Here is a 15695-nt window from a genome sequence, read left to right on the forward strand (position 1 = left end):
TGATACCGTCACCACGAAGTTTGAAAATGATAAGCGAGTTTATGTCCAATTCTGACAGAGGGTCTGAGAATCTTTTCGTCTTTTTGGGTTTGATCTCCTCTGGCTGACATTTGAAATCTTAACCCGTATTTTCATACTTCGTGGTGACATTATGTATGAATATTCCTAGCATAATAAAACCCAATGAGGTGAAAAAGAACAGGAATCAAACTATTCTTTTAATTACACTAAGATGACAATGTCTCAAATTATTATTCTAAAGATGTCTCGATAACCAGAGACATATATTTTTTTTTAAAGTTATATATGTCTCTGCGATAACTGCAGAAATAAGATTTTTTTTTCCGCTGTGGTTATCGACAACCCTTTGCTAACCTCTTCAAGGTAAAAAGTTGAATAAACACAGAATAAAGTTTACTTTTGTGACTAATACAATAAACAATTTGATTTCTATTCTTGCATTTTCACGTGCTGTAAAATTATGTAATCCGTCGGTGTTGGCCAAACGACGTCGCAAGCAAAGTTGTGGTAGAAAGGAAGACTATTGAGAAGTTCCGCATGTTACGATTCTTATTTAAAACCTCCAGAAAATACCAAATGTAACGGGAGATCAGAATAGGACGTGTCGATAATAAAATTTACTTACCGCTTTAGTCAATCTATTATCTTCATCAAGGTACACAGCCCTCTTATTGTTGTGCATATGATGTAATTATAGTTATGTTTACGACAGTTACGTCCTCGAACAACAATACAAAGTTACAACAAATGGTTATTCTGTGGGTGCAAAATTATCTCATAAGAACTGATATAAAGGAATTTGACCATATCAGGGTACGTCATATACGGTGTAGCAATATATTCCGTTATAATTCAACTTACCATAAAACAAGCTTCTTAAATCCTCATTCAAGTTTCTTGCATATGTGCACCGACATACTCGCAAGAAAATAAGGTACCGGTACACAAATAAAATCGACCAATAGGCAAACGAACTGAATTCACGCATGTTCAGCAATATACACGGCTGAATGACAAGATGAATACAGGATAGGGTTGTTAGTTTTTTTTATACATGTGTCTCATATTCAAAATTCACCTTTCACGTCGCTACGTTGAATTATTTGATACCACTAGTTACGGCAAAAATCTTACTAAGACGAGACAGAAGCTTGTGATTTCCCATAAGGGTTAAAAGGAGAAAGACGAAACACAACATCATGTCGATAATCATGCATGAATGGCTCTACATATCGGCAACGTAAACAAAATTTGCGATGGAGAGGAAGACCACTGAGTGGTTCCGCATTTTACATTTCCTTATTTATAACATCCGAAGATACCAAATGTTGTCAGGAGCTGAAGCTTTGTGTATGATAGCAGAATCTCACAAGTCAATCTATTATCTTCATGAAGGTACTCAGCCCTCTTATTATTGTTCATTTGATCTGATATGTAATTATAGTTATGTTTACGACAGTTACGTCCTCGAACAACAATACAAAGTTACAACAGATGGTTATTCTGTGAGTACAAAATTATCTTATAAAATCTTATATTAAGGAATTTGACTACACCGTGGTAAGACATATACAGGGAAGCAGTATTTCGTTATATAATTCAACTTACCATCAAACAAGCCTCCTTAATCTTGAAGTTGCTAGTCTATGTGCAGCGGCATGCTCACAAGAAAATAAGGTATACAGGTAAACTTTGGCGATCAACAGGCAAACGAACTAAATTCACAGATGTTCAATAATGCACACGGCTGAATGACAATATGAATAGGATAGGGTGGTCAGTTTCTTTGTATATCACCTTTTACGTCGCTACGTACAATCATCTGATGCAACCAGTTACGACAGAAATCTTACTACGACGTTACAGAAGCCAGTTTTTTCTCACAAGGGTTAAAAGAAAGACAAAACACAACCTTCTTTCGATAAAAGTGTCCGAATGGCTCTAACATGTTCTAGCAGTTACCGGTATTAAATGAAATAATCCATAGTTGTCCATGCATGAGCGGAAAATAAAAATGCAAAGATCCGTGACCGTATACAATGCATATACTAGTATTTAAAGGTCTGTATTAGATGCTCAGGCAACAATTTGTGTTGCAAGTAAATTTTGCTGATAGCTATTCTGAGATATGTCCACAATCAGCGCAACAATAAAACTTCTGTGGTTTCGCCTTATTTGTACATCTATATTCTAAATTGCAGTTGATTTTATTAGACGTAATCACCACCTCAATTCAGTATATGATAAGGATAAAATTCAATTAATGTGAAAAGAACTCCATGATGACAAATACATTCAAATGTATGATTTAAAAACGTCCTTTACACGTCATCTGGTAACACAACTTATACCTGACGTAGAAAACAACTGAAAGGAAATTCAAAGCGCAAATGAAGTTTTAAATACGTTTTCCTTGTAATGGCCCATGCATCAAAGAAAATTAAAGCAATCCTACGGCCGGATGCAATGAGATCCAAAGGACCCCAGGTGGCCGTTTCACTAACCAGTCGTAGATCATAAACGTAGACGTAATTGTGACGTAGCACGTACGACCGTTTTACCAGAAGTTGCGATTTACGACCAATAATGATCGTATTCCCGAGGGCTCTATTCACGAACATTACCGTCTGAATAACGGACATATACCGGGTTAAACGAACGAGGGACGCGTGAGAAACTGATGTAACGTTCTTTCAATGCTAGACGAACGAACTTGTACCGGTCCTGTGGACCTCCGTTTGACAACCGTTATCCGCCAGTTTAATGCGTGTGTTGTCCGTAAACATGCGGTTGGTGTCCATCACATCTTCGGTTGACACGCTGCATGTCCGGTAGTAGCCCGGCCATGACACATTAACGGATAAGAATTGAATAAGCACAGGAAAATAAACAAATGAGTTCCGATTAAAACGCATAATCAACGTACAATAAGCGGACTCAATAGTCCGTAAATGTACGTTTCAAGTTTTGAACATGCTGAAAACCTTCCACCGAATAGACCGTACTTCTTAGAACAAGGAACGCGTTGGCCGTAAAGAAACGGAAAAGAAACGCAAAGGTACAGAGACGAATAGATTGACAATTTTGTTATCTGTTGGACCTTCGTTAGCGTTATCCGGTGTGACTGCTTCTTAACTATAATCAATGACTGCTTTTAACTATAATCAATTTCAATTCGGGCTCGGACTGCACAATATTCTTGTGTAAAAGCAGACTGCAAGTCCCTTCCTCCACATTGTCAATAAACTCAGTCAGGTAGATACCACAACAAAATGATTTCATGCAGGGCCAGCATGGCGGCCATATTGCTCATTTACGTGCATGTAGGAGCACTTACGATAGCCCTAGACCACTCGTAGAGTTACGTCTGCTCTTCCCCAGCATTATCATTGACAGAGGGAGGAGATGGACTCTTGTAGCTTTTCCCCGTGTCCTGCCTTTACCCTTCCCAACATTTGTAGACCTTCCTTTTAGAGGCATCATGGAAATATATCAGCGAGGGATATAAGTCTGAAAAGATGTATCCACTTTTGATTTGTACCCGTTTTATCAGTCAAGTGACTGATGAAAGTCCGTTCGTCTAACAATGAAAGAACGTTATTATGTCAGTTTCTCATTCGTCCCATGTTCGTTTGTCAGACCGTTAACTGCCCGGTACATGTCCAGTAATCGTGCGGTTATCACGTGCTTTTTACGTTTCATACACTGATCGCAGGAACCCCGAGCAGCGGTGTGAACGACTTTTATTAACGGATACCAATGAACAGCATTATTAACGGATACCAATGAACAGCATCCGGTCACAATTACTTCGTTGATGATATCCGGTAACGTGTAACTGTTCCATTATCCGTCTTTGCTACGCAGATCTACAGAAATGCCAATCGACCAAAATAAATGTAAAGGCAATAAATTCATTGCTTCACTCTTATATTTCCACTATCATGAATTAATACTTAAAAAGGGGGAGGGGCAGTCAATATATCGAACTTTACCGGTAATGATAACGAAAACATTTGTGAAAAAAGGAGGGGAGGGTGTTGATATATATATGCAGGTGTCACCGTTAGTGTACATGTATATATAACATTAGGCAGACTTTTCAAGACATTAATTCTTATAGACATGTTCAGGAATTAAAACAGTTAATTCATATCCGTTAATTTAATTATATATAGGGAGAGTGCTATAATAGGCAATGCCTGCTGCCCGATCCCATTCACTTATTTGTGATTAAAATGTTGTTAAAATTAATTCATATCCATAATTCACATATACATGTACATTCGAATGCTAAACAATGCCAATGTCTACGAAAATATGATATCATAATTTGGTAATTGGGTCAGGATGGGTTAAAATCCCAATTTTGCAAGTGAAACGTTTCTGTAGAGTTTTATGAAGGTCGTATATAAACTATATACTCAAGAAAGGGGTGGGTCGTTATCGGACCCTTGGGTCCGTTATCCACAGTTTCGTGAAGAACTGAGCGATAGTATTGTTTCGCCGCCTACCTTCTGGTTAATTTTTTTCGCCGCCTACCTTCTGGTTAATTTTTTCGTCGCCTACCTTTTGGTTAATTTTTTAGAAGTTATCAATTTTAAATGATTTTTTTATGTCAATATACATGTAGATGTTTATATGAATTTTCATAAAAGTTTATTTATTTGACAAAACAAAACAGAGATAACTCTATAATTTGGGTTAAAATCACGTGTTTCACACAAGGAATCAATGGAAAACGAAAAATCCCCACCCCCTTTAAAACAGAAATTCTTTTTGCGGGTATTATAACTTGTCGTTTAGCAACTTTATATAAATGTTTTATTGTTTTACGGGGGGATATGTTTACATACCAAAACAGTGAAAACACAGCGAAAATGTTCACTCCGTGATCAACTGCAGATGAGGTTAAAGTGTGAGAAATGAAAATTAACCAGTTTTACTCAATAATATCAAGTAATTTGACAAACTAAATGGTTATTATCGATATCAATAAGCATTTTAAAAAATATATGTTTTAAGGCCCGGTTCATAGAACATATTTTTCTACCCCTTAATCAAAAGGAGTTGAAATTAATAGCAATTAATTAATTAACACTGGTATTAAAGTTAATAATCAATTGCTAATGGATTCTACTTTGCATTTAAAGATATATCATTAGCAAAATTGCAAAGCTTTTTAAAATATACGAGTTGAAAATGTAGGCGGGAATCCAGAGTTATCGTGCGTAGTTCTTCGACCAAGCGATTCAACTATGAGAGTAAAGGATTTAACATTTACACTGACATCACTCAGGGATGTCCTAATTCAGGAATTCCTCCGTCACGAATACATGTGTAACAGGGTATTGATTACGATTAGAAATTACCAGCTCCTGTTGGGGTTCGTGACCAAGCGTTTATTCAGCAATGTATACATATATATTTCAATATATGTTGTTATACGTTGTTTAACATTTACATGTTGTGTTTTTATTCTAAAAAAAGGCAATGGTGGTGAGGTAGATATAATACGTCTTTGTTAATTGTTTATCATTTCCTGTAGTATGTGGACACAGATTTAAACTTACAACAACGATTTACTAGCATGAGACCAAAGTTAAATATATGTGTGTTTCCGGTTTCCCGACCCTACCTACCTTTTTGCTGCCAACCCTAATGATTTTATTGACAATATATGAGCCGTTCCTAGCAAAAAGGGCCCTTAAGTATATTAGTTCTAAAGTATCATGAATTATAGATAACATCCCTCAAAATATCAGAGCAATGTTGATTGTCGTTAAAATATTACAGTAAATCAAAGATGACAACCAACTCGTGATTGGTAATCATGACCCTTTTCTTTACAAGTATGCAAAAATGACGTCTCATTTTTTCATTATGACGTTTTTACATTTTTGGATAAGGTAATGTTCCTTTTGCTAGGAACGGCTCATATGATAAAGTAAACATCTGCATTTTCAAACAGGAATCTTTTTCTTTTCACATTTGGATTTCTCTGATTTACATTTTGACTACTAGAATGGAATTTATGTAATATCCGTTTAATGTTGATGACAGAAACGTGTTGCTTTGACCCCAACAGTAAGACAGACAACATTACTTGCAGAGCTCCAGATAAGATGCGTATCAGCGTAAATACTCATTAAATTTTACCAAATACGCATTTAAGTTGAAATTCATGCGTACAATTACGCATTAGCGATTGTAAATACGCTTTACACTCCCAAAGTAATGCGTATTAGTCCGCGTATTTGTGATACATGTAGTATGATATAAATATGAATTATCTATTCATATGAATTGAGGTTAGCCCAGGGCTTGATACATGATATTTAGCGCTATGAAACACGTTTTGATGACAATCACAATTTTGAAACACTATTATATAGGCCTACTTGTTATACTTTCTTTCTTAAAGAGTTAGTGTGCGGTTGAAAGCACAGGAAAAAAACTTGTATTATCAATCGTAGACGAATGATATGTAGAATTGGATCATAATCATGTGACTGCGTGTCTGACATATTCAAATTTAATGCATCAATGATAAATATCAAATTCCCGATGACAATGAATAGTTTTAATAAAAAGAACTGCAAAGGATTTTCCCCGTAAATAGCTGGAGCGGCCTTTTAGTATAAACTTTAAGTTAAAGTTTAAAGGAAGAAGTATCGTTTATCTGGTGACATCTTCTGTGCAAAAGAACAAAGATAATCAGTAAATTAACAAAATACACTTTTGAATTTTTCTGAAAAGCAAAATACGCATTGATTTGAAAATCAGGGAGTAAATACTCTTTGTGGTAAAAAATTATCTGGAGCTCTCTACTCGTATGAATTTTCATTTATTGTGCTGACAATGTAAAAAGGGGAGATCACCCAGAATGACATACTTAGCACTACTTAAAATCGTGTAATGATCTCCCCTGATATAAAACAAATTAATAAAAGAATTGGCTTTATGACCATGACCTGACCTAGGGTATGTTAAATTTACCTAGAGAAGCCATTGTGCTAAAATAAACTTAATATACAGCACAACCAGTCGCAAGACATCTGACCTACTGCCCGAATTGAATAGTGACCTTAACCTAATATCTGAATAGCCCAGTAGGTGTGTCGAAGCTTAACTGGCTGCCCTGTAATCCCTCATAGGCTGCTTAGCAGCTGCAATGACAAGAGTGATACAAGTTTAATATTTATTAATTGGATCAGAAACAGGATGCAAATTTACATATATGGTGGAAAGGGTCACATGCAAACTTTTTGTGGGGAACTGGGGAGGCGGCCAGGGTGCCAGTTTGACTACCAAAGTAGGGGCAACACAGGGGGCCCTATGTGGACATAGGTGCCCCCGAACCTGAACGAGTCCCCACGTTCTAAGGGAGGTAGAGATCTCTGCGCATCTCACCGGTCTCCTGCGTGTTACCTGGTTTAATTAGCAAGTGCGGAGCAAGCTTGTAGACCCTCCTACAGTTGTCGCAACATGCACCAGCTTGTAGCATCCCCTCCCTTAGTAGGAGGTGGATGTGGCCCCAGCTATGAACTAGCTGAGAGCCCCACGAATTAAACTTTAGCAACTTATGCAAGAAATTAGTATTTTTTATGAATATCCACTGACCCTTGACCTAGTTTAATGGTCGTCTGGAGGGTACACGTGAAATACCTGCCCCCTGCTTTAGTAGTAGGTGGGAGGAGAGTCGGTTTTGGCGCAGAATTAGTGATCAACTACCCCAACGCACTCCCCAGTCCGCCACAGACATTGGAACAATGTCCCCCACAAAAATTGATATTTGTATGTTTGTTTTTCCTTTTTTCGTCATGCATACTTGAAATTGGAGCCACTTAAACAGTGGGGTGGGCGACGTGCACCCTAGTCGTCGCCCAGGGCCCGCAGGCGCGAAGGGAGAGCATTTATCTCTACGCTCCCCTCTCCGAACCTCTCCGAACCCCCTGTGCACTCTCAAGCAATGGTTACTAAGACCAAGTTATCACCAAATTGACACATTTCGGTAATCGTTCTCAACTTGAAGATTACCTGCATTTCCTGTAATTTTCGTGGGAATATTTAAAACTTCAGGATTTCCGATCAGTAATTAGATTGAATTCTGAAGTTGATTGCAAAAAGTGTAACCTCGAAGGTAATAAATTAACAACAAGGTCATCTCAATTCTGCGGGGTGGGCGACGTGCACTCTCGTCCGTCACCCAGGCCCCCTGGAGGCACAATAGGAGAGCGTTTATCTCTATGCTACCCCCTTCGAACCCCCTTGCGTACTCTCAAGCAATGGTGACTTAACCAAGAGGTCACTGGTATCACCAAATTGACACATTTTGATAGTGATTATGAAAGTTGTAAATTATTTGAATTTCCTGGATTTTTCAAGGGAATAGCTAAAACTTCAGGATTCCTTACCAAAATTAGACTGAATTCTGAAATGACCATTTCAAAATGTGTAATCTCAAAGGTGACGTAAGATTAACAACAAAGTGGTCGCAGTTCAGGCGGACTATAAGACTTGTCAGTTCTGAATAACTCCTATGATGGAAAGCAAAAATTGGACAAAATTTCTTAACACCAATTTAGCAAACCATTTCCCAGTCCTACTGGAGGAAAATTACGTCCCATAACTGAAACTGGTATACCTCTAAAGGATTCCGATTGATTCTGAAGAGTTTCAGCAGAAAATTCTAGAATAATTTTGAAGTCTGAATTCCGTCAAAAAAGATCTAACTACAAGTCCCAAATACTTCCGTAAAAACAAAGGTAATGATAGCAGAATGGCACATTGCTAAATACCATTTTCGACGATTCCTAAGATAAAACAATAAACTGTAATGGATCAAACATTTTCGACCGGAAATTCCTCATAAATTCGTCAAACTAATCCAAACGTTCCAGAGCCAGTGAGAATTAACCCAAACTCAGCTAAGAATTAAAATTAAGACCGATTACTCGAGCCAAAATACGAAAATTACCCAGCCCATTAACACCCCAAAGCCTCTACCCTCAAAGCCACGCCTCCTCGGAAAAAGTTGGATAACAAAACATGACACTTCCGGACGTGGTTTCTCGACTGCTGGAACCATACAAACTCCAATAAATGCCTATTGAATGGATTATGGAAAGAAAAATTCAACGCCGAATACATCTGAGACAAAACCAGTCAATTATTTACATGAACATGGAAGGGAGTGTGATTGACTTAAAGTTAACCAAACAATAACTTTTGGTTAGGCTTGACATTGAGAATAAACAACAACGAACCGATCAACAATCTGCAAGTCCGAACTTAAATTGAAATTGTGGACAATTATCGGAAACAAAAACTGCAAGTAAATGCAACTAATGATATGGAACTAGGGTCTCTGTGCTATGGAAAGTGCTAAATATCCAAAGAACGACAAGGTGAGAATATACTGCGACTCGTACGCTGTGATTCTGGTTCTAGCACAAACCTGAAAAGTGTGTACGAAATAGCATATAGCGCTCCACGTCACGTACGTTGTCGGAATCATCTGTAAACTAAATAAAATATAAAGAGGCAAATTGCTGAAATAGCAAGAATACCACGTAATTGCATAGGGATGTTAATAATAGATAAGTACTATGAAGTTAATAACTCTGCATAAATTGACCGGTGAGGTCCTTGGTACCTAAAATTGTGATCGTGCGTAGTAAAAACCCGTGAACCCCTGTGGCCGTGAATAGCAATGCCTACCCTGAAACTTGGGCCCAATAATGCCCAGCAAGTAAACCTAGCGAGATAATGTAGTGGTTGGCCACATTGCAAATTGAACCTCGTGGTAGGTTGAGGTCCGAGCCCCTGGTCTATGCAGTGCCGACATGGCACAATCAGGTATACCTGAACGTTATCCAGGTTCATCTGTGTATGACATGTAAATGAATAAATACAAGTAACGCGACATAATGAACTGATTACAGCAAGCCTTGGAATGTGTAGCATGATCTGACTATCTGGTCCCCTTTGCTTGACCGACTCGCTAGCCATGCCTATGAAAGGTCATGAAACCTACGTTAATCAAGTACCTTAAATCATGAATGGCATTTTGGCCAAATAGATACAATCAAAATTGTGCCATAGGTTTGCCATCGGGATACATAATAATAGAGCACCGGCAATGCTAGGTATATTAGGTGGTGTAGGACATGAATTTACATATGGCGGCTGCCAGAAGATACATACAGAAACCAAGTCTGAGTATGGTATCGCCCTATGGGCTATGTTGTGCGAGTGCTTTACGATAGTCGGTAGAATTTGAACTAAGTGAATATTAAGGAATATCAAATAAATGCAGCGACTCACCATGTTGACCTTGAGAAGGGATGGTAGCCTTCGTCAGGGATTAGACGACTATCGCTGGCTGAATAGGTACCTCCTGCCTCCAGGGGAGGGGGAGGACCAGCGTTGTCGTGCTTCACTGCCTGGCTGGTATGCCGTCCTTGTCTCGAGCTCGTCCCGTGGAGATCCCGGTTAGGAAGGTCCGTGTGTGGTGGCACGATAAAAATCGCTCCCCGCAAAGAGGCCGAGCACAGGCCAAAATTTGGAAACCCATCGCCGACAGTGGTGACGATTCTATTCAGGTTGACCTTGAGAAAGGCGAGTAGCGTTCGCCCGGGATTAAACCTCCATCACCGGCTGAATGGGTACCTCCTGCATTTAAAAGAGGAGGGGGGGGTGACCATAACGTTGCCGTGCTTCACTGCCTTGCCCTCCTAGTCTCGGACTCAACTCCTGTGGAGATCCAGGATAAAGGTCCACAGCACCCATCGCAGTTGTAACAGGCCGTCAAATTAAACCGCGGGTCCGAGTCAAGGTAGCACGATAAAAATCGCTGAGGCTGAGGCTCCCCGTTAAGTAGCCGAGAAAACGCCTATCTCAGGCCAAAGTTTAGCAACCCATCGCCGACAGTGGTGACGATTCCATTGTTGGAAGAGATGTTTTATTGTATTGCTTATAGGAATTAGATAGGTCACAGTTCGTTATCTTCACCATGGACAAAACAAATCAAAAACCAATCGATCGGTATTGCTTCTGTCTGTCCCTTTTTTTTTTTCTTTTTTTTTTTTGGCTTCATCCTGTTGCTGCACTGGTAAAGGGTTGTTTGGCTGCGTATACGATTACACGGTGTTAATAAATTAGCTCGATGGCAATGGATTGTCATTAAGTGCTTGTCTCAGAGAAAAACAGGCAAAATCAGAAAAATATTCCAGAAGGGGGGTCAAAACTTTCCAACAATGATAATATTTTTTTGATGTACGGTCTAAAGTGAGTCAATCGCGAGACCAAAATATAGGTCAAGTTCATTCTATTTATAGTAACACGAGCAAACTGCATTTCGGTCAATCCCTAGAAGAAAATGGTCTAAAATTACCGATTTTTTGTGATAAATTGAATTAGTTAATATTAGTTTTATGAATTAATACTTCTTGGTATGATGAAATATGCAGTCTGATGTATCATTTGCGACTGTTGGATGATATACCATGTTCGACACATTTAAAGGGGGGTGCGACAAACATGGCCTACTATTTGAGATATTCATTTTTAGTGAACTTTGAGCACCTATATCATGTAAGGTAGACAACAAATATGATTGGTTATATTTCCATATTTTCAATGTACTCATCATCCATTTAGAAATTTATTATGGAGCTTGGCAAATGATGAGAAGTTGTTGAAAATTGCCACCAGTACTCGTTATATTCCGACCTTTGAAGAAAATTAATTTGATTGCACAGTCGTTATTTAATAACTTCTAAACAAAAATTTAATTGATATTACTCATGAAAAAAATCAAATTTATCATTTCAAAGCTCAGAAATAGTTTTAAAAGTGAAAAAACCCCACAATAGTTACATTTATTCTGTAGTTCAATCGAAACGGGGATTTCCCCGTGGAACTCTTCAACAAGGAGTCGCTAAAGGTATACTATAAATGGCGGTATCCTGCGACTTTTCTGGTTTTGGTGATCGTAGCTTTATTTGTGGAAAATCTAATCATTATTCCGAAGATTCTGTTATTACACCATTGACGAATTGTACGAAAGATACATCTGCACATCTACGTTCATTGAACAGTTCTGATTATAATATATATGTACCAGAACCTCTCTTGATTCTCTATCGGACCGGATTTTTCTGTGTTACCGCGCAGACGTTCAAATTGAATATATGTCAAAAACATCGTGACTATTATGGCGTGTATTGGAAAAGGACACGGACAAAGTGTAGTGCTCCAGACCACCCCTCTTCAAGTAATGCGAAGGCAGATCGAGGTGCATCCCCTTCTTTGTGTAAAGGACATTGGTATCGGTCAAGGGAGGCAATTCCGGTTGGAGCTGGTAAGGAGAATTTGCATTTTTAAAACGTTAGACTTTTGTTTCGTGTAGTAATCCCCGTCCACCTAAATATACTGTTTTTAATTTAAGAAAATGAGAAGTGTAAGGTGATTATCATATGTTTCAAGTTTCACCGCAAACTCCATTTCCCCCCACCAATCCCCAAATTAAAAATTATTTGTTTACAATCTTCTTGACTTTTTGAAAAACAAAAGTATGGGTACCTTAAGAAAAGAAGTGATACCAAATGATTAATCTGTGATTTGGTAATATAACAGTGATAATTGATTAGGTAAATACTAGTATTTATGCTCAATACTAAAAGAAAATTTTGCTATACAGAGATCTTTGATAGTTATGTGAAAAAGCTGTAGAGTCACGGGATTAAGTTTCTGGGGGTTTTGTCCAATTTTAAGGACAGCATCATCCGGATGATCTCAAAACGAATGCTGGACAACTCGCCCCCAAGACAACTCGCCCCTTCTTAGGACAACTCGCCCTCTCTCAGGACAAGTCGCCCCCTTCTCTTGAGACAACTCGCCCCCAATATCATATATAAATATATTATTACATTTCATTTTTATTTTGTGTGTGTGTGTTATTTACATTTTTAACCCTATAAAGATACGTCTTTTTATTTCATACTTTAAAACGAATGGTAAATTCTAATAGGGCGAGTTGTCTTAGGGGCGAGTTGTCCCGATGAAGGGGCGAGTTGTCTTTTAAAAAAGGGCGAGTTGTCCTGATACCCCCAAAAGTGATTATCCAGTTGATTTGGGGGCTAGGGGGTCGGGAAGACTTGGTGGAAAAAATCCAACTTCCATTGTAAATGAAAAAAAATATTAACTTGAGGCAAGGCAGTAGTTATTCCTTAGCAGATAATATGTCAGGATCCAGGAACACTACGGTACAATGATTAATGAAACAAGCCACACATCATCAGATCCATACTGCTCGTGCACACTACGAAATGAGTGCATGTAGTCAAATTACAGTCATACATATGTATACCATAATAAGTTTTAGAATTTGAAGATAATATATCTTATAGAAAAGAAAATAATATGAAATAAAAGAAAATCATTTTTCACAATGTGTTGAATCTAAGGTTTGAGCAGAACAAGTAAAGCTTTTTTAAAAAGCTTGCCGTCTTTAGCAGCAACTCTATAGAGCGAAGTTGAATTATGTCCCTTGTTTTCACTATTGAATTGAGCTAAAAATAAATAATCTCAACGACATCATGCCTACAAAGCTGTGTCCTAAAACGTGGGTGACAAAAGGCGCGAAACTTGTACGAGGCTAATATCAGCAATCAAGAGTGAATTCATCAAAATTCTAAGTTAAATTGAATAAAAATTCTTGTGATTCACGTACGTTACTTCACAGACATAAATACCATTGTGTCTCTGATTTACATCATGTAAAAACGTCACTCTATGATATGTAAGAAAAAATATGAAACAATCACACATAATTAACTATACTTCTGGAAGTCCCTGAAAATGCATAAATTAGACTCGTTTACCTAAATTGTAATAACAGGTGGATGGATTATTCTTTTGCATGCTTTAAAAAAACCAGTGATCCTCATTTTGAAGTCAAGCCTTATTTATTCTTATGTAATTCTTAGCTTAAGGTATCATTAAAACTGTTTTGTAAGGATTAGCCCTACCGAATAGACAATTCCCAAAACACAACCAATCAAAACAAAAAAACGGCGAGTTTTTCTGTTTGTATGCAAAAATGAAAACATTGCTGTAAATGAAGTAACCATAGAAATGCTTTGTATTCGTTGCTTTTAAAAAAGTAATGTGTCAATTTCATGAATTGCATTTTTCTTTTGTTCGTTTTGTCGATTTTTTTAAGATTGAAAATCTTGAAAAATTGTTAAGTCGTACGAAAATTAGAACACCAGAAAATTATCTCCCTTGCCTTGAAGAGCATTTCAACCAATGAAATAATTGAAAATCTTCACTTCATGCATTTTCTACCAATGAAAAAAGAGAGGAAGTGCAAAGTCCGAAGACTGTAAAAAACTTCAACTCTGTATACCGTCTTCCAAGGAAGACGGTAATGAAAAGTTAACTCGTTCACCGTTAGGCGGAATTGTAAGAGGCAAGATAGTTCGAACCAGGTTTATTTCGTAAACGGTACGAACTGTATTAGCCAATCTTAATTAATTGTGGACTATTTGATATGTATCAAATAATCTTGATTAATGTAAAAATAAAAATGACACTGTAAAAAGGGGAGATCACCCAGAAATATCAATCAAACAATACAAGAAGCATTGTTTTATTGATTAGTTGTGAGTTTAACATTGAATTCGACTCGCAAGTATTTAAACTCGGCCCGAGCTGGACGCGGCGAAATTTCCAGTTTACGTAACGGCGCCGGTTCTGACGTATTCCTGGCACGGTAAAAAAAACAAGCCAGGAAAACGTAAGATATTTCGGACTACGTGTAATGCCTAGGTCACACATTCACGAATTTGACGCCGGATTAGCTATGGATACGATCTGGGATTATTTGTAGTAATTATACCCCCCGCAACAAGTTGTGGGGGGGGGGGGTATACTGGAATCAGGTTGTCCGTCTGTCTGTCCGTCCGTCCGTCCGTCCGTCTGTAGACGCAATGGTTTCCGGACTCTAAAGCATTATCCTTTCCACCTACCGTCACCATATCATATATATGGACTACCCATGGGATGAAGATGTTCCCTATCGATTTTGGGGTTAAAGGTCAAGCGCAGTGGACATCGAAGTAGCAATATAGTTTCCGGGCTCTAAAGCGTTATCCTTTCCACCTACCGTCACCATATCATACATATGGACTACCCATGGGATGAAGATGTTCCCTATCGATTTTGGGGTAAAAAGGTCAAAGGTCAAGCGCACTGGACATTGAAGTAGCAATATGGTTTCCGGGCTCTAAAGCGTTATCCTTTCCACCTACAGTCACCATATCATACATATGGACTACCCATGGAATGAAGATGTTCCCTATCGATTTTGGGGTCCAAAGGTCAAGTGCACTGGACATCGAAGTAGCAGTATGGTTTCCGGGCTTTAAAGCGTTATCCTTTCCACCTACAGTCACCATATCGTACATATGGACTACCCATGGGATGAAGATGTTCCCTATCGATTTTGGGGTCAAAAGGTCAAAGGTCAAGCGCACTGGACATCGAAGTAGCAATATGGTTTCCGGGCTCTAAGGCGTTATCCTTTCCACCTACAGTCACCATATCATACATATGGACTACCCATGGGATGAAGATGTTCCCTATCGATTTTGGGGTCAAAAGGT

The 15695-nt window shown here is 38.3% G+C and overlaps 1 protein-coding gene across 3 annotated transcripts in view; it reads right to left on the bottom strand.

The window, feature by feature from the left end:
- LOC125658563 (monocarboxylate transporter 14-like) overlaps nucleotides 1-2738 on the bottom strand; it is a 33225-nt gene extending 30487 nt beyond the window's left edge. For 2 of the 3 annotated variants that reach the window (XM_048889847.2, XM_048889845.2), the window contains exon 1: nucleotides 1630-2738. The gene's annotated coding sequence lies outside the window, so the exon portion shown is untranslated. Of the gene's footprint in view, nucleotides 1-882; nucleotides 1206-1629 lie in introns of those variants that run through there. The other variant, XM_048889846.2, reaches the window with a different exon arrangement.
- Nucleotides 2739-15695: the final 12957 nt, after the last annotated feature.

The sequence above is a fragment of the Ostrea edulis genome, chromosome 9 (assembly GCF_947568905.1).
Source record: "Ostrea edulis chromosome 9, xbOstEdul1.1, whole genome shotgun sequence".
NCBI classification, from domain to species: Eukaryota; Metazoa; Mollusca; class Bivalvia; order Ostreida; family Ostreidae; genus Ostrea; species Ostrea edulis.